Here is a 19,687-nt window from a genome sequence, read left to right as displayed (position 1 = left end):
AACCAAGTGAAGAGAGCAAATGGGAGTGATGTTAGGCGGGGTAAAGGCGTAGAAAGTTTGCAGAAAAAAGGATCGCGTACACTGAACGGTAGTTCGCTGGAATTATCCGGAGGTGCAGACTACCTAGGTAGCGTATTAGAGGTGCAGCATAAGATCGATGAATGGCGAAGCAACTAACCTAATGAAGCAAGAGAGTGGGCAGCAGGGAAAACGAAGTCCTGATGAAGCTAAAGGCAATCGCGTGGAAGCCTCTTCTGATTGGACAAGTGTTTTACGATGAGAATTAAGTAGGTGTGCGTGGATCTTTTTCAGACGATACAGACGATACTGCCACGACCCAGCTGTTAATTGCGGCCACTTCACTGTCTTTGATTCGACAGTTAAACAAACTACCCAATACGAAACTGTTGAGTGTTACAGACTTTATATAGTAAGGACATGTTGAAAAGTGCCTAAATCTAATTTAACAGGAAAATTACTTGCTACTGCGGTGACACCTGTAAATTAGTTTTGCGGCAGATACTCGAATACTGTTTGCCTAAACACAACCGGGTGATGAGACTTTTGATTTAAATACCATACAGTTATAGCAGAATCATTTATAATCACAAGAAACGCTTTAAAGGTCTACGTAGTACGAAAGTCACGAGACTAACATTTTCGTTTTATTTCGCAATATTTACATCCTATTACGATTCGTTTATCATTTTCTCTTCCGCTTAACATATATGTACTTTCTTTATAGAAATTGCTACAGAAATAGAAACAAGTCCGCAAAATTCTATGTAGTTACTATATGTCACCAAGGTAATAAATAAATAGTAATAAATTTCCTGGTACAGAATTAGCTGGAGTTAACGTAGCCAAGACGCTGCATTGTGGGCACCATCTTCTTGCCGGCGTAGGCACCTTCAATACGCTAGCTCGGCAGACTGCAAACTGAGTCACTTTTGTTCATACCAGCAGCTCGTAGAAGGGCGAGATATGAGTTTCTTTGATTCTGCCCATTGGATTATTGGACTCGATTAGTAAAAGACGCTAGCAAATTCTGGCGAAACATTGGGTTGCGCCCACACGATGCCTATACGGCCGTTTAAGTATCCACTTAGGTCGCTTCATCGCCCAATGCATGCAAAACTTTTTTCCAAAGACGGTGGCCGCTATTAAGACTAGATGCCATATGATTTTTCAGCTCCGCGATACTCCTATCACCAAGTAACGTGTAATGGTGAAGTCTGTGTCACTTTAGGGCAAATTGTTCTAACTAACTCAAATTGCAAAAATTGCACAAAAAAACGGATGTCCCACAATTCCAGCCAGTTATCGGGTTTTGGCCACGTTGAGTTTGAGCCAGCGATTGATTTTGTGTCTACCCTCGTCTCTGCATTTGTTACGTGGCCCGGGAACGAAGTGACATGCAGGGGCTTTTTGGGGTCGGTCTCCTTGTCGGAAGAATGAAAACCATCGAGCTGTTTTGTTAGTTGCACTTACGGACCACATTAGGCACAGAAGCGCAGAAGGACGCAACACAGTCTATTTTCCGATCGGGCAAAATTGATCTATTGCATGTTTTTCGAAGGTGTCGCCGACGCATCTCGGTTGATTTCTTTTGCTCTTCTCCGCGCTCACTTTCACACTCATACGCTGTGCGCTTCGCAACGTATCGTCGCCACGGGAGACACGTTGCGCTAGTTCCTGCTACCATCTATCATCTGTTACTCGCAATGGTACACGACACCGGAGCACCTGGCTCACCAGCTATATAGGGCATAATAACCGCTACAGCAGATGGAGCTATCAAGTCTTTCTTCAATGCGCAGCCAATACAGATATTGCACGTAACACGCAAACATGCTACATTATCCCTGGGGCTCTCCGCCTTTGAGTGCGTCTCTGCTCTGTGATAGTACGAGTTTCAATCATGGAATGGAGCGCTATCTTGCATAAGCTATCGCTGCGAGTACTGCTAGCATTGTTAAAGGCAAACCCCGGCACTCGAAATGGAAATGGTATGGCGAACAGACGAGCAGATAACATATGTATGTATGCGTAAATCTTTACTCGAAAAGCCAATTGTATTGGGTGCAGCAGCTTGCGGGGAGGTGTTTCGGAAATACCAGCAGTGATCACTAAGTAAGTATCTCAAACCTACCCAAGTGATGCCAATGTAAAATAAATAGTTGGCGGATCGGTAAGTGGAAAGTCTTGAAAGTGGGGGACACATTTATCGAGGTTTGAACACTGGCCTTTGCTGCATTGTTGACCTAAGACTGCCTGAGCGAGGCCCGGTGCTGGCATTTCGGGTGAAGTCTTTATTTAGGCGGTAGAACAAAGTACGAACATAGGCCAAGTAGGGGACTGAAAAGGAGCGAAGGGCGGATAGGGAGATAGTGGCTAATCGACCCCATGCTGGACTGAGCAGGAAAAAGAAATCGGAGTACTGCACGAAAAAATCTGGGATGAATACTTTCAAGTTAAAAATTTGAAGGAATTACTTCATAAGTTCCAGTGTAAACTGGGCAAAAAAGATCTTTTTTGGGAAGTTCCCTCAACAAGAAGTGAGGGTTTATGCGATATGCCGGCACAAAAGTCGCTTCGTTCATCCTATAACTGAATTTAAAGAAAAACACTATTTTGTGTCGTTGAGCTCCTTATGGTAACGTCTCTTGCTGACTCTAGTAACTGGATACTTTCCCGTTAATTTGCTTTGTTCCATAGCAAAAATGAAGGTCAAGTTAAAAAGTAAGTACGAGTGACTAATGGGTCAGCAATAGTACAGTGACATTTCAATTGCAACAAAACACCAGAATAAATAACACAGAAATATGGGACACATGTTATGGGGTCACAAGATGTCTAGGACACAATTCTGGGATACAACCCTAGAATAAGTGAACAACTGAAATAAGTATTCTAGGGAAATAAATTTAGCAATGCGATTAATGTATATATATATATATAGCAGGTAGTAGGCTAACACAACTAAGAAATGGGCTGGGCACCTTAGTGGGTTTAGTAAAACAGGATGGTAAAACGGCTCCAATGGAAAAACTGCAATAGAACAACAGGGCTAGCTGGAGGTCATTTGACAGGTTAACAGAATTACTGCATCGCGTTCAAATTCAAAATTTAGTAGTAAGCTGAAGAGATTTGAATTCGATTGAGGGTTAAAAAAACAACGAAAGCTTAATAGAAAAGTTAATCTGCAGTAGGCGTCACTGACTATGTTGGGTCTGCAACGTAGATAGTTGCCTAGTTTTGATATTACTGATAGATCTGAGTAAGAAAAATAGAATTTGCCGAGGCATTTGAGCATATGTATTCAAATATATATGCCACGAACATGAGTGATACCATAATTACTAGGTAAATCGGTCAAAATCTATATATACGGGACTGCGTCGCTTGCGTGATTTTTCCGTGAGTTCAGAGACATCAGGTAGGAACAAGTTTAGATATGTGAATAGTGTTAGGAGCGGCCTGGCGAAAACGCCTTTACGTATGTTTAGCAATCGGCCGCCGAAACTTCAGCTGCGGGGAACAGGGTCATTTTAAGGACCGAGGGCTGAAGCCATGCCTCCGTCGGAGCTGAAGTTATATATATAAAAGGGTTCGCGACCCGTCTATTTTGATGCTCAACAAGCGGGAAGATAGTTTTTACCGACTTTAAGGTGAGCGTGAATGCGATACGCCAAAGCGTATTCCGTTGATTAATCTATATAATATCTCCCACCTCAAACGTGCCATTCAGAGAGCGCATCTGACTAAAACTACACTTTTTACGTGCTTACGGTGGGATGACGTCGGCCTGTTCGCCGCTCGCGGCTAATGGCAAATGGAAAGCAGTAGAGAACGTAGCGTAACGACGTATCCAACTGCATTAGGAACACGGCCCACAGTCTCTTAAATATACAAAGGTAATAGTAAGTACCAATAGAAATCGTCGAAAATTTTCCACATTCTCTGCGCCGCCAAACGTTTTAAACATGTCTGTGAACCTTTCTGTTGGCATTGTTATAGCTGCTAGCATTCTGATAGATGTGTCAGCCGACGTTAATTTGGTAGGGCGTTAGCAATGACGGTGCCGATAGCGTTTACGCTGTAGTTATAACGTGAACGTAAGTACAATGTCAATTAGTATAATTTGCTTGATTAATTAGGTCACTAGGAAGTCTACATCAGCTTACAGTGAGCGCGAACACCGGCTGATCAGGTCCATATGTATGATGCAATTTTGGCTAGCATTATCGGTTCCGCAGTAGCGTGTGCAGATGGCGCTAGTGTTCCTTTCAATGGGTCGATAGCCGAAATTATTTATCAAGTAATAGTTTTATGCTGTGCAAATGTGTTGGGCTGATTCACAAATAGAAGTGTATGTATACGGATGCTTCTCCTTGTTCAGGGTCACACGTCGGTAGCGTTAATTTCTTTGAATTGAAGCCCAGATGAGATTTGACAAGGCTAGAGTTATTTTGTCTATTGTTTGTTGCGATTGTAAGTGAAAGCTGAATATAGATGTTTCGTTTTCGCTAAAGTGACAGACAATAGGAACAGATGGGCCTGCCGAAGGCCGCCAGGCTGAGAGGATCGGTTTTCCGTGACCAGAAGGCGGCTTTGCTTCAGCCCGAAGAAGATGGATGACCCCCCAAAGGAACTGCTCATAATATTTCTCACTCAAAAGCGCGATTGATACCTGGCCCCTGGCGGCCCAAACTCTAATAAGATGGCTGTACGCATTTAATTGATTGTAGTGCTCTGGCTGCTGGTGCTATTGTTCTGAGCCTGGCCTCGGCCTAAGCCTAGGCTTAATGTTAGCTTGTGCTTGCTAGCTGGCTGCTTGCTTTTTTCCTATTTTAATACAGTACTTTCAAAAAATAGTATTGTTGATACGTTTTCTTCGTTTTTCAGGGTTGAAGCTCAACTCTTTTTGTATATGTATGAATGGAGTGCCTATGGGTTTGTCTATGAAAGGAGACCAACCATGCACATTCTTAAAAGTCATTGACTATCATCACGTTCTCTTTGCGTGCTCTGAGCTTAAAGTATCAACTTTTTGTTACTGACATGATTTACAATGCAAGGACGTCGCAGCATCCAAACAGGCATTTTTACAGCGTTCTATATACCGCTGTGTAGCGTCTGGGGGTATTGGCGTTGCAGTTTCGTCCTTTGTGCTTCTCTTAGTGGTCGTTCAACTATGACAACAGTTTCATTGCAGTTTTTATTAGCGGTTTAGTAAGGTTGCGTACTTTATATAATTTTTTCGCTCTACTATACCCATATACACATATGTGCATATGTAAAAATATACGGTGGTCTTTGCTTTCTGTCAACTTCTGCTCCGAAGGGTTGGGGGCAAGCAGGCTTTCAGTGACTGTCGGCACCGTCACCATTGGTGTGAATCTAGGCAAACATACCGCGAAGTGGGGCAAGCGACGCAGGAGTACAGCGGCGCAGGTTGATCTAGTGCCCACTCATTGTGGAGTGAGTGATGAGTAAGCCAAAATGGAACGTTTTGCATATGATGAATATGTATAGCACAACGGAGAAGAAACAAGAACAGCAAACGAGTATGAGACGCGTCAAATACGGGAAAAGTAAAGCAACGTTTTTTTTCTTTTTTAATTAGAAAGACGTGGAGAATTATCGAAAATTATTCCATACTAGGCACTTTTGTGGCGATGCAGAGGGATTTAGAAGCCATGATTTTTCCGCCGTCAGGAGCTATTTTAGTAATATACCTGTGATTACGTTAGCCGTTGCACATCAGAAAGCTGAGAACTTTTCGTATTTTTCCTTGGATAGCCCTTTCTTGAACTCACTGGTGGCTGAATCTCGTTCCGTAAATTCGTTATTGCGCGTTTAGTTGCCCTTGTGGGGGCCCTTATTCCGCACCGTTTCTCTGATAGTGGATAAAGAAATCAGGGCCGCAAGATCGCTGTATGCTCCGTTTGACGTTGTCGATCAATTGCTACGACCGACGATTCCAGTTGAAATCAGTTTTAGTCACAGTACTGATCCATCAAGTACTAGATGACTGCCTTTGGGTCGATCTCTGTGAACGATGCTCACTTACAACATTCCTGTCTCTGCTGGTTGATAGCTGTCAGTAGGTAAGTTCCTTCACTGGGATAACCAGTGCTGCCGCCTGTTCTGCTAGCGCTTTGAAATTCACCTAACTTCGCTGCACACCGGGACGTCTCTTATCGATGCCCAGTTTCACATTGCACTTATTTCACGTTTCAGCCCAGGTTCCTGGTTCTTGTCAACTGTCCCCCGAAGGCGCGCTTGCTGTTTCCACCCACTCGTTTCTTCTAGCTCAGCCCTACTCAGTCTCCTATCTTCTTTAAACTCGTTTCGTTTGAATAAAAGCAAAGACAATCAGTGGAAGTAGGCACGAGGTGACACGGGTAAGCGAGTCTGTGCGAGCTCTGTTTTTCGGGCGCACATAATAGTCAAAGCAGAAAGCGCTCCAAGGCAATACTAAGTGTTGTATATATATATATAAACTCATTCTATTTCGTCTCCGTCCATGGCCCGAACCTTAACGTGGAATCGATTTGTACAGTAGCTTCAGTAGTCGAAGCCGCATATGAACGGCAACTGCGTCCTTTGTCACTTTCAGTGCCTGTTTCATGCCGATCGACTCGATTCCGTCACCAAGGAAAAGTTACTACTACTAGTAGGTTGTAAGGGCGTAAAGGAGACCGGGCAAAATAAAAGAGGAACAGAAGGAGGTAAATAGGAGCAAATTGTCGAAGAGCGAGGCAGAAATAAAGAGGAAGGGTTTGAGGAGAACAGAAAAAGACACGGTGAATGGAAAAACGTCCTAACGAAGGGTCTTAAGAATGGCCGCTGCTTTGACACTGCGACATGTCCGTATGCAGGCAGACTTGCAACAAACGTTTTACGACAGAAGGATGGGAGGGGGTTCGAACAAAGAGTAGAACCGAATACGAAGCTGAGTTTGAGAAACAACGGCAACAGGACTGAGTGGTAGTTTCGAACTCCATAGACACGTACAAAATGGCCTACGCGATAAAATACACACAAACACGCACACAGAGACAAACCGAAGCTAATGACGAGCTACTTCTTAGGACGCAAGCCGTCGTCTGAAGTCAGGTTTTGAGAAGTTTGTGGAAAGTCGTTTAAAAGGCTGGTGGCGACAGCCGCCAATCAGTAACGATCACGCCCGCTACTATGATTTAGACATCTCGAGAATGTTGCCCGGGGAGCAACAGAAGCCAAATCGGCGATAGTGCAACATCGGTCATAGATGGTGGAGAACAGCGACAATGCCCTGAGCATATTGTGGCTACTGCTACTTTAATGAGCACCGACGGAACTTAAGTCCGGTATGCGCACCATCTCGTTTATCGATCGAAGGTATTGTACTTAGATAAGGTTCCGGCCACTCTACTTCTTGCGAAGCTCTGGCTCTAACGGAAGACGAAGCGTTCCTTATAAACGAAGCGGCCGATGGCAAAACACTAAAGTGCCTCTTGGGGATAGGGGCTAGACGGTCAAAGTGGAGCATCAAACGGCAAACCAAAAAGCGCCATCTAGAAGCGGCCTAAGGGGATTGAGGGCTTTGGGGCTGGCTGTGGCGCTGACAGGGTAAAAGCCGTGGTCGATCAAGGCGGGGCACAGTGAAGAGGCAAAGCCACAAGTCTTTGAGGTAGTATTTTGAGTAGCCGCGAAAGCAATGGCTCGAGAAGCATGTTGTAGAGCGGCAGACCAAGCGCGACAGGAAACGGAAAGCCTGCTAACATGCGTTTCAAAACTGTCTGTCGCTTTTTCACGTACTGCTATCGATAGTAAATAGCTGAAAGCAGTGAGCGAATAGAGAACGCACAGGATTGAAGAGCCAAAAGGTGTGGATTTTCCGTATGCAGAATGCCAAAGAAGAGATATAGGTATAAAACTACCGAAAAAAGAGAGAAGACGGGCTGCAATAAAGAGGAATAAAAGAAAAGGCAAAAATAGAAGACAGAGAAACAAGCGTCTTTGCACTGCAAAGACGGTTACTAGAAAAAGTAGCACGTTTCGACTAGGCGAGTTCGAGACCGCTGGGATCGTCGTCGGTTAGCTTGCTGTGCTATTAGAATCCTCGGGGCCTTTCTACTTCCACTTCTCACTTTCTCGTTGTAGATACATGAATGATGCACAAAGCGGCTCCACTCACTAACATTGATTCTATCGTGCGGTTAATACGTGCCATATGCAGTTAATACGTATATATTTACTCGTAGCTGCGTCAGTGGCACTAGCATATGTTTTAACCATATTTACTACTAAAGCGGCGTGGGACTCAGAGAGAGAGAGAGAGAGATAGAGAGAGAGGGAGAGAAATCAAAACAGCTGTAAGATTTCTCTAGTGCGATGGCATTGACGTCAGCATTAAAATGAACGTGAAGTAAGGAACAGTCGAATAGAGAGGGCCCTAGTCATAGTCCCTATAACTGACAGCCCCGCTAGTGAAAAGTTGAGTTGGCCCCCGACAACTCCTTTGCATCTTGTCAAATAAGAAGTCCTAATCCCAAGCTATCAGCATCCTATATGGTTCGGCGTCCTGGTGTGCATTTGAAAGTCTGACCTCTGTTGTCTCAGCCAAGACTTCACTCATCGTTCGCTCGTTGCTTTATTGGTGGTTCTCACTTTAACGGGCTGATCTCTTACACGACAGCTGCTGGCCATTTAAATGCAGTGCACTAGGACACGAGCGTCTGCTTATCCGCCTCTTTGAAGGGAGACTGCATACGTGAAGTGACTACAAAGAGCAGGAAAGCCCAGTGGTACAAAAGGAATAAGAATAACAAAAAAAATATCACAGTGTTTAAATGCGGTCAGTAGAGCTTAAAGGTATCTGTGATAAAGTTATTGACGCTTACTGTTTAGCGAGCGGCAGTAAAATTGACGTTGGGGACATTAAGTTTATTTTAAACATATATCGTCAATAATAATAATAATGCTTAGGTAAGCGATGGACACACATAGTTCCAGATAGTAGATCTGGCACTGCCATAATGTGGTTTAATCTACATATATCATAGAGATGAGAAAAAAAATTCACCTACTCCAAATCTCGTATTAAAGGATCATGTTCGAACCCATTTAAAGAAAATTAACGCAACACTTTGAGTGGATGATCTTTATTTGCTATGATATCGCCGGTATTGCCAAAGCAAATTTACTAACTATCCTCACTATCATTCCCGCATCAGTTTTTAGACAAGCCTCTTGTCCTTACGTAAACCGTTTCGACTTCTTATGGACGCCCTGAAAGACTGAACTGCGTATGGCGTTTTTTCGTAACCCATCATGAGTATTTTGTTTAGTCAGAATCTTGCTCCGGGATTCTAAAGATATTACTAATTAATTTTCATACAACCATAATATTATAATGAATACAACTATTTTTACATATTTCGCCCTGATTGCCTAGTGGAGATTAACTGATGCATATACGTGTGTCAGCCGTTGACTTTCGGTATGACTTTACACGTCCTTTCCGGCCGCAGGCACCGACTATAGTACGCAGACTAGAAGGATATATGTCCACAAGCTTCACACAGTAGTCTATAGCTCGGAACGCTAGTCAACGTTATGACATTTGCATTTATTTGATGAACAACCAGGCATCCTTGGTTAGATTTTAAACTTCAGGCACTGGCCGACTTTGCACGGGCGTATGATAGTCGTGCATATACTTTACCTTATATCTAAGCCGTACATAAACCCAGACACAGGTGTTTGCCGTAATAAAACTCCCATTGCAGAAGGTTGCAGCTGTAACAACTATAGCTCGGACAGACCGGTCATAGCGTGTGGTCAAATCGGATTAGATCAGAGCCTACAACGCACCACAAGCAGTCGAAAAAAAAACCAGTGATTGTAATCGTTATGGGTTGATCTGAGTCTTTTTCCGTACGTCCATATTCTATATAGTGTATCACAGCAGCTTGTAATCGGGACTCGAAGGCGATAGGTAGAAAGCCCTCATGGTCCAATAGGCGGTGCGATGTCGTGCGTCATTCAGCCTGACATAAGTCGCAATCGAGTAGTGGAAGCAGACGGGGCAAATAAGACTCACCAACCCGTCGGTGGGCAGGGACAGAGAAATCATACATGCATCTTCTAACACCGAAGTCACTTTATGACTGAGGAGTGCTGGAGTATAGCATCCTAGACCTCGTTCTCTTTTTCGCCTACCACTCTGGATCCACCTTTGGTCTCGTCGTAGTCTAGGCATTTGACCCACCTTACCCGTTTAGCGTCCTCCATTTCGCCTCGCCGTCACGAGACCAAATGGCCGACGCTTTATGAAGTAGAACTAACAATAGTAGAAGTATATACCAGCAGTCTGATCAGTGTCACTAAGGACAGAGCTTTTGGTGAGACGTTTGTAGCAGCTCTTTCTTCATTTATCGGCTCTTGGCTTCGTTTGGGTATGCTTAGATGAAGTCGAGACCATACCATTTCATTTCAAGACCTTTCACTGCGTCTCCGTAGCTACAGACTTGAAGCCTTACTTCTACTCACAACTTGTAAGCAGACAAGCCGGTACGCCTAACCAATTACGTGGGTCACGTAGGTTTCCAAGTCGGACTGGAAGCCTAAAACTTCGAACGGCGAAAACCGATGTGGAACACAAGCGAATGACCGGACAAGCGACCTGCAAAGGATCTCCAGGGATGATTGGGAGGGGGGAACGGTTGGCTCAACCGTCCAAGATAGGTAGTTAGCCAACGGTGAATCATGCGGCCATGTTGTACGGATAGGCGTCTGAAGGGACCCCCCACAGCACGAATTCTGTCGAATTTCAATACAGCTAGCTCATTCGTAGCTTTTCTGTTTCGGTAGCATCGTGTGGGAGCGGGTCATCATATGCTAAAGTAACACGCATAAAAAGGAGAGCTGTAGAGAGAAGCTTTAGTCAGAAATGCGAGTGCTGAATACACACGCCGTATAGAAACGCGTTCGAACGTCGACATGTTCAATTATAATGTGTCTAGCAAGACTGTTAGGGGCAAAATTTAAGGGACAGCTAGCAGGATATTGTAACTAGATTCATGTTTTGAGAGAAATGGAAGGTGCATCGTGTAGTTCTTTTTTAATCCATACGGGATGTATGCCTGTAACCTTTCATATCGTTTGTCTACTTTTTTCTTTTATAGGTAAACACTTAGTTATCGTAATTTGTAAGGTACTACATTAATATAGGATCCAGTCAGGGACGTTGATTAAATTAGGACTCTTTTCATATATACGCAATATATACTATGTAATTTGTCTGAATAATGAAATGCACTTCTCTTTATATATAATCGATGTCTCAAGTAGTATTGCAATGTGATTCGGTACCACTTAAGCTAATCTGCCGGAATCAAAATCTGTGGAAATCATAATTCGACTCCAACAATATTCTATCAGTATGATACTACACGTACTCATCGTCAAACCGGTATTAAAAAACAGTCAGATAAAACATTCCCACCTTCTTTTCAGATAATAATCAGATAAGGCTTTTGCTGTGAGAGATCGTGACGGCAACAGCCGTTTCCATGAAAACCGTCGATCGTATCTGTTAGGTTGTTCGTGCCACCGGCAGTCGGAGTCACCTTCCTTTTGCCTCTTACTTGTTCGGCCTCTTAGACCTGAATAGAAAGAAAGGTTCATACATATAGCCACCTAGTGACGTAGCACATGGCCAGCGGCAGCTGGGGCGGACGGTTGTGGTAAGTGATATCAGAAAGAACGGGGGGTGGAGGCGAACTAATAACTCTATGAATAAGTCGAATGAATGGCCAGTCAGTGAAGCAGCTAGTCAAGCGGTTAGCCTCCAATGCAGGCACTTGGAGTCTTGGTCCTTCGGGGCCTATGTTCCACTCCCTTTTGCTAAGCACAACTCCTCGATATCTGCTGCCTACTAGATTCCCTATATCGGTGCTACAAGGGACTTTGGCAATTTCTCTTCCACTGTTGAGGAAACACTGGTTCGATACAGATGTAAGGGCAAATGATAGTTTTTTTTTTATATCGTTCACATGAAAGGATCCACTGGCACTGAGGATATTGTTTTATTTTTCGTCGGATAGGCTGTCTGCCTGTTCAAACGGTAGTGGAATGCCCTGGATGTCCTCAGAGACTTTTTACACTTGAGGCGGTTTGCTGTCGGCTGCAGCAGGGACACGGTTCAGAAGCGTTGTTTGTAGAGGCGCGCCCAGTACGAGCTACAAGACGTGAAGAGATGAGCAAGAAGGCTGAGATTTGTAAGGTGCTTGTCACCACAAAACTGGCGTCAGTCCGACAGTATTGGATGCAGCAGAAGCTCGCAGCTAGAAGCAGTGCAAAAAGTTCTCAGCCACCGGCCCCACGAACGAAGCTCCGAGAGTGACTAAAAGGCGTCACTGCATCAACAGCCAATGAACAACTGGCCGAAGCAAGGGAACGCCTGGATGAATGTCTAGCAGAGAGACACTCGTCTCGCCTTTTTACCCAATCTGCGGTGGGATTGTCAGTGGCTTACTCGGTCTTAGTTGTTTGGTCGATTCGATGCCCCCACCTATGGAGGCGCACTAAAGGCTCCATACAATGTAAACGTTATTTGAGAGGCAAACAGAAAAACGGAGAGCAGGAACAAAGGAACTGAGTAACACGCTGCTATTGGCAAGGGGGGTTAGCAAGTTTTCCAGCTAGCCTAACTTGTTACCAGAACACTTTGCAGAACCATTCAGCTTTTCATCTTCCTTCAGTTTCAGTCTTTATTGCCCAGTTGCGACGGCAGTGCCACTCTCCACCCCGGCACACACTAATGCCTTCTTACAAAGAGTATGGCGAAGAGGTAAAAAAAAAAGTGCACAGACTTTTTTTATGCACACTTACCGTAGCAGACCGAAACTTTTGGGATTGTTTATCGGCGGTAGCAAAGTGACGCATGTCTGCCTCCCTAAACATCTTCGCAGCTTTGCGGCCGTTCTGACATTGCGTGGTCAGGAGAGTTAAATAGCACGACCGCTGTCGCCGCTGCGTCATTGTCTTTGTTAAGAAGCAGTCTGAATACTATCCTCATTTCTGTGCCGTTTTTTCCCGTTGCTAGGTTCGTCCCGCTACACATGACCGCTTGATCGACAGTAACCGTCCCCGTTCTGCTCTGCTTATCCAACATAGAAAGCGTCCAGTCTCGTTTCATTAGAAGGGTGCGCGCTATGCTCTTACCACGAGTCTACAATATCCCCCGACGGTGCTTGTTCTGCTGGAGTATCCGAAAGGACAGTTGTGGTTTAGCTGCTCTGCTTCTTTTCAGCCCAATTTATGATCGGCTAAGCGGTGTGATATGGGACTAAAGTGTGAACCCGAAAATGCCAACAGGGAAAAAGACCAGAATTCGGCATGTTAGATAGCTGGATAACGAAAACGGTGCAAGTGGTAGTCCCGTTTCTGATACTACTGCAGAGCCTGTTTTTCGCCTGTATCATGGACTCCAGGCTTTCCTACTTTGTGACTTTACTTTAGTTCCCCCTTGCTTCAACGCGCATATCATATTGCTAAATTCTAGCTACTAGTGGTAGTAGTCGTCTTGCTAAGGACAGCATGAAAAGCGAGAGGTATCCGGAAAAGGATGTAACGTAACTACAGGCTGCCTTGATTTTTCTCGAAAGCGTTTCACAGAGCGACAGTAACTGGCAAGGCTCATAATAATGCAAGCGGGTCTTCCTGGATAGCCTGAGGAAGTTTGCACGAACCACCGGATGGTTGATGTGAATCGACAAATACTACTACTAGTGTGACTTTGGTCCTTTTTTTTTGGTGTCCTCTTGTCGCTTTTCCGGGAGCGTTGTCGCATGTGTTGCAGGTTGGATGTAAACTCCTGGAAAAAACGACACTATATTGAGAAATCCGTATAACTTTCACAGCCGCCAGGTCTGTCGAAGCCTCGGGGGGAGGCCTGTCGATGTCCTATGCGTGCAAAGAACATGATCCTATTGGATGTCTGCGGCATGCGAGAAGATGAGGGCAAAGCACTGGAAAAGTGGTGCAAGCGAAGGCGACCGTAGCCTCAGGACAGTAAAGCCACTATCTTTCTTCACTTATACTAATGGCTGTGGGACGCACGAACAGTGGCTTTGCGTAAATACGCTGATTGGTGCTGGCGTGAGAGCCAAGAGGTGCAGGGAAAAATGATAGGGCTAGTTTTATGATGTACACGCCATTGTGCTGCCTTTAAGAACCGTACAACAGTGTATGCTGTACGCTGGTCTCTGATGTGAGGAAAATGCTTTCAACGATGACAGCGCATAAAAATGACGATACGTAGGTAATGATTATGTAGGTGCAGTGGCTAGTGAATTAGTTAGTTCTCGCTCAATCGTACTGCTACTACTACAGTTATATTGGAGCTCTTCTAGTTGGTCGTGCTTGCTAATGTTGCTGGCATCCCGGATGTATTACGACGATATCTGTAATTTAAATCCGTCGTCATCCGTAATGAATTGAAGTATGCCGCCCACATTATATTGCTACGAAGGACGTATTTTGATATAATTATAATTTGCGTTGGTGGGCTATTAACGACGGTCCTAGTCGCAAAGGAGGGAAGCACGCTGATTCCTGCGACAGGCTATTGTGCATATTTACACATTTATCATTTTATTACTATAGTTATTATCATGTCCTACGGATCCAACGCTCAGCGTGACTGAGCGATTTGACGACTCGACCCGTCCGTATCAGCTGAGTCAGCCGGTTTGTGAAAACCTAAAGAAAACTTATTGCCGGAAAACTGTGACACGAAGTTTCATATAAAGCAAGAACTGTTGTCGTATTGACGCCACGAACAGCAGCCACGCTAGACGGAGCATGCTGTGGGACATTAGAGATGGCGGCAGTAACAACGGAATAGCGTATGGAGGTGATGCAGATGAAGCTGGTGACCCGCTCTGCTTATATAACGAATTTATACGCTTCGACGACTTCCGCGCTTGGCGTATGCTGTCTCCAGCGTGGTGGTCGCCCTGCCCCTGAAGAACAGTGACTTTCTTGTCTTATTACCATCGCCGTTGGCTGATGCTTTCTGTCCTTTCTTGGTTACCTCACAGACTGGGAAAACTGGGTTGCTACTGGAAATTATAAGGAAGCTACTTTCCAGGTCAAGTCTCTCTAGCTAGAGTCCATTATATTCGCTAGGCTCGCTAACCACATGCCTCGCGCCGGTTAGCTTTATCAGCGTTCCCTCCTTTATCACCCCAGTACTCTTCACTTCGTACTTTGCACAGGTGATAATAGATCGCTGGCGGCGTGTCCAAAAATTACGCTATCTAGTTTCCATAGCCTGGGGTGCGGTTTCTCCTCATCTCTGTTAGACGCGGGACAGGCACGGCTGTTAACCGTGTGTTCTTTACAGCTGTTTTTTTACAGCTGACTAATTCTACTAGTTTTTGTTCATTATGTCGGTGCTCATGGAAATTGCAGATGTTAGCTTATTTATTAAAATTGCTAATGCCAGCAGGAGAGCTGCATAGAGCCTGGCGTGTACAATTTCATTAGTTCTAATAGTAACAATTTGCCCTATGTGAATGACGACATAATACGATGCAAAAAGTAATCAACTGATTTTTAGCACTCCACTAAATATCGGAGGCATTTTATACAAAATAGTTTTCGTAACGAATAGGTTAAGCGAAACGGACAACATTGTGCCTTCTCACGATTGTTTTTTCGTTTTGCAAAATGTCTTGTCGGTCGTTTGCCCTACTAAGATCAATAGGCTCCTCCGATATGACTAAGGAGTCTAGTGGCTGAAGATGTGAAAGTACGTTTGTGTCCTGAATCTGTGCCCGTTGCGGCTACAAGCTTAGGAAAACTGACTTAATAGCAGCAATGGTCGTCGGGACAGAATCATCTGATAGGGTACTTCTTAGATCCTGAACCGAAAATGAATGACGGCTGTCTAATGATCGATTGTTAGGAACTGAGCACACAAGAAATGAGCGGATAAAGCTGACGATGCGCGAAACTAGTGGCAAAAATACAAAGGAATAGGCTGCGTGAGCAGCAAAGCTGCCGGTAGCGATGGTGAAGATATATTGTAGAGTTTACTGAAACAGGATAGGATAGCTACTCGAAATGGAGAAGCCGGGGTTAAGGTTCGTAATGACCTGTTTTCTAGTGGCAGCGGTGCTATTCCAGCGAAAAAGTCCGCCATTTTTTGCTTGCAGAAGCGCAACGGTTTAAATCACGTCGTTTAGAAAGCGGTATTTGGCTTGAAGATATCTCTGCCCTTTAACTCCTCATCATTCATCCGTTGTCAAGCGGGCGAAAGGCAGAGGATGCTGATCCGTGGCGCAAAGTGGGACAGAGGGCAGGTTGGATAATTTTTGGGTTTAATTTAGCCCAGGAGGAATGAGAGGGAATCGGCGAGAGAATAGCGAGTACTGCGATCACAGGAGGCTCACCATACATAAGAAGTGGATGGATGTCTAGCGCTTTGTTTCGTGCAACATCGCCTGCGGACGGCAGCGTATCTATATGCATCTCGGTAGAAGCATTCCGTACACGCACACAAGCACAAGCGCTCCACGTATTCCTACTCAACAGACAGACAAACCAACTGACAGCTTGACGAAAAGTTACCATAAACGCAGAGAAAGGGTTTTTAGATTTGGACTTCTGTCGAAGGCAGGCCTTCCAGCAAAAAATAGCGACGCAGGCACCAAGTGTGGCGAATGCATCAACATGTCGACACGTGATATGAGCAGAGTCACCAGCTACAACAGTAACAGCATAGCGTTCGTCTCTGTCTACTTTACTTGGCTTTAGCCGTTGTTTGTTGATCGGCGTTTGACTGAGCCCTTGGTGAGTGAATATATATATATATATATATGTGTGTGTGCGTTCGCGTAAATCAGCTGAAGACGCAGTGAACTGGGTCTAAAAAAAAAGAGAAAAATAAATTAAAACTTTTGCATAACTGAAGCCAGCGTGTATGGTTTCGGTTGCGTCTTATCGGCTAGGGCGGCTTTAGGCTCAACGGCTAGGGCGAAGGCGATGTCATTAACGTATTTTTACCACACATATTCTCATACAGGTATATTGTTATAATGCAACGTGTTCATATCGAGACAGCTCGGAATTGCCCCCGTGGGGCTCTATAGTAGCTGGAGAGACAACGGCGAGGCTTTGTGAGGGAAGGCAGCATAATATGTCGGCGACAGAATTGAACTGTCGGCACAAGCATAGGCTTGTAAACGCGATAAACGTAGAACGATCTTTCCCGTTTAGTAGGAGAGAAAACGTAACAGGACGATTGTGTCACAAGACCTTTTTTTATCAAGGTCTTTCCTCTGCTGTTGTGATTGTCTATGGTAACAATAGACAATGACATGGTCCCTGTCAGTATGATTAATATTATTATTGTCAATCAGTCTCCTTTCGCTGGAAGAAAAGTACGAGTTTCCTCTCTTCACTTCTGGGTCTTATTGCTTCGTATTTCTTCTTTCTTCAGAAACATTTCTAGCATCGCAAGGCAAAATACACGAAACAAGAACGAAAAACAGGCCGCACTCAGCCACTGTTGTAACCGATCGGTTATTATGAGCGTGCTTCCCTATAGAGTTACGCAATTCTAGCTGAGACTAATCTACTTCGGCGTGTACTACGAGTCTCAATGAGATTCCGCCGTCGAAATGCATGAGTTTCACTTTGCCTACGGCTCACCGAACTTTTTCATCGGTAGTTGTAGAAATATAGGTGATTCGGAGTTTTCGCACAATAGAAAGCGCGTATTTGGCAATACAAGCAAGAGACACAGGGTGCCTAAAAACCTCGAAAAGAAGTACGGACGCTTATTATCGACGTCGCTTTGCAGAAGCGCAGGTGACTAGAGCTGGAGAATCGATCGCGATTGGCGACACCATCGGCGCAATGCTGGTTTCTCTAGAGTTCTGCAGATGTACCTGTCTGAAAAATGCAGTCTGCAGAGTAATTAAGCTTCGTATTTTAGGAATCCCGTAGATCTGAGCGTATGTACTTTTATGTTTGCTTCGTCTGAGTATAATTCATGAAGCTGGAGTCGATCCGTGCATTTCCGTCGATCAGCAACGTCTTGAGAAACACTGTTCCCCTCGCGGCGACAAGTGTAATTAATTAGCCTTGTAAATTGGCGAACAGCTAGAATGGCACCCAGAGCACTAGTTTATTCACGGAATAACGGCCAACTTTGTATCTATCTCTAGCATGCCTACAGCTCTGCATTATTTACTTCTGTTCCCCTAAAATACCAGTATCTCAAACAAATTGAACGAGTATGCCTGCGGACAATACGATGAATAATAATAAGTTCGTCCAGCTGACGGAATCCTTTCTAAACGTGATCTGCTCGATCATGAAGCACCAGGTCGATGACATTTATTTCGCTCGTATTTGCTAGGCCCCCAGATCCCTGTAAATCGTGACTTTCAAGAAGTTTGCAAATATGCTAAGAGGTTGATTCCCTAGGAAGTTCCTATGAGCTAGGGAAGAGTGAGGCGATTCAGATGATGAAAAAGTAATGCATGAGGTAGAGCAAATCGAATCCACCCAAAGCAGGCTAAAGAAGAAAAAAGAGAAGCCTTTTTCTACAACCCACAAAGTCTGGCATACGAAATCCTTGCGGGAGTCTCTGCTAGCGAAACCTGTCAAACCCAAATGAAATAGAAAGGGCTGGCTAGAGCAGAAGAGCAAAGTAACGATTTAGACTGAAAGGGCTTAGCGGAGACATCGAGATTCTGAGTTCGGCATCAACACCGAAAGGTAACAGCCGTCGTCTGAAATTGTAACATGTTCGAGTTTGTTCAAGAAACAGCAAGCGGTTGCGTGGTGGCTTGCTTGGAATAAACTATATTGTCAACTGGGGTGGCACCGCTACCCTGGAGGGTCTGCCAAGCGAGAGACGCAGAAGAAAAATAAGGCAGACTGAGGCCCGAAAAGAGGGCAACTTGTCTCCTTCAGTCGCAGGATGTAATGAGATGTGCTAGGAAGCGGAAGGATAGAAATAGAAAAAAATTATATGGGGATGGATGCGGCCTTAGCTGTTGGCCCGGGAATCTCTAGTCCTAGAAAGGTGGTCGGGGAAGCTGTCTCTTGACTTGTGTCTTGGTGCCCGTCTTTTTGTCTACAAGTGCCTTGGTCTGTGCGTATCTATCAGTGGAATTATTAGCAACCGTGAAGCAGGGAAAACCGTCAGAAGCAGACCGACACGCAGTGACCCAACGGAGCCAGAAGTGGAAGACATACAGCACAGTCCATCCTAAATGTGCTAGTGCTGCTTTTGCTGGAATCTACAGAAGGACAGGTCGGAGAGGTAAAAAAAGAAAAAGTACAATTGAAAACGAACGACGAGGTGACTGAATTAAAATGTCGGAGAGTGACAAAAATGCCATTGAACATGGTGGGCAAAACAGGATGAAGAACTGGGACCTAGTGGTCTCTGTTTAGGGGCAGGGGGTCGAAGGAACTTAAGAAAATAAGACACTGACAGGTTCCTAGCAGAAGATGAGATACAAACGAAGAACTATAGATGTGGGGGGACAGAGGGGGCACACTCAACGTAATGGCCGCAGAATTTCAACCAACGTATAACTTGTTGTAGCAGTTCAAGCCCGTCCTGCTACAGCCATCAATGCTGTCAGATCGCTTCGATGATGGT

General features: G+C 44.7%; 1 protein-coding gene across 11 annotated transcripts in view; it reads left to right on the top strand.

Annotated features, from left to right (window-relative positions):
- The window catches only part of LOC111249758 (uncharacterized), a 95,796-nt gene that overhangs the window by 47,734 nt on the left and 28,375 nt on the right, over positions 1–19,687 (top strand). Inside the window, exon 3 of one of the 11 annotated variants that reach the window (XM_086989083.1) lies at positions 11,512–11,741. The exons of the other annotated variants lie outside the window; for them this stretch is intronic. The gene's annotated coding sequence lies outside the window, so the exon portion shown is untranslated. The remainder of the gene's footprint in view (positions 1–11,511; positions 11,742–19,687) is intronic. 11 annotated transcript variants of the gene reach the window in all.

The sequence above is a fragment of the Varroa destructor genome, unplaced genomic scaffold (genome assembly GCF_002443255.2).
Source record: "Varroa destructor unplaced genomic scaffold, Vdes_3.0 BEIS01000004.1, whole genome shotgun sequence".
Classification (NCBI taxonomy): domain Eukaryota; kingdom Metazoa; phylum Arthropoda; class Arachnida; order Mesostigmata; family Varroidae; genus Varroa; species Varroa destructor.
This window is presented reverse-complemented; position numbering and strand designations above follow the sequence as displayed.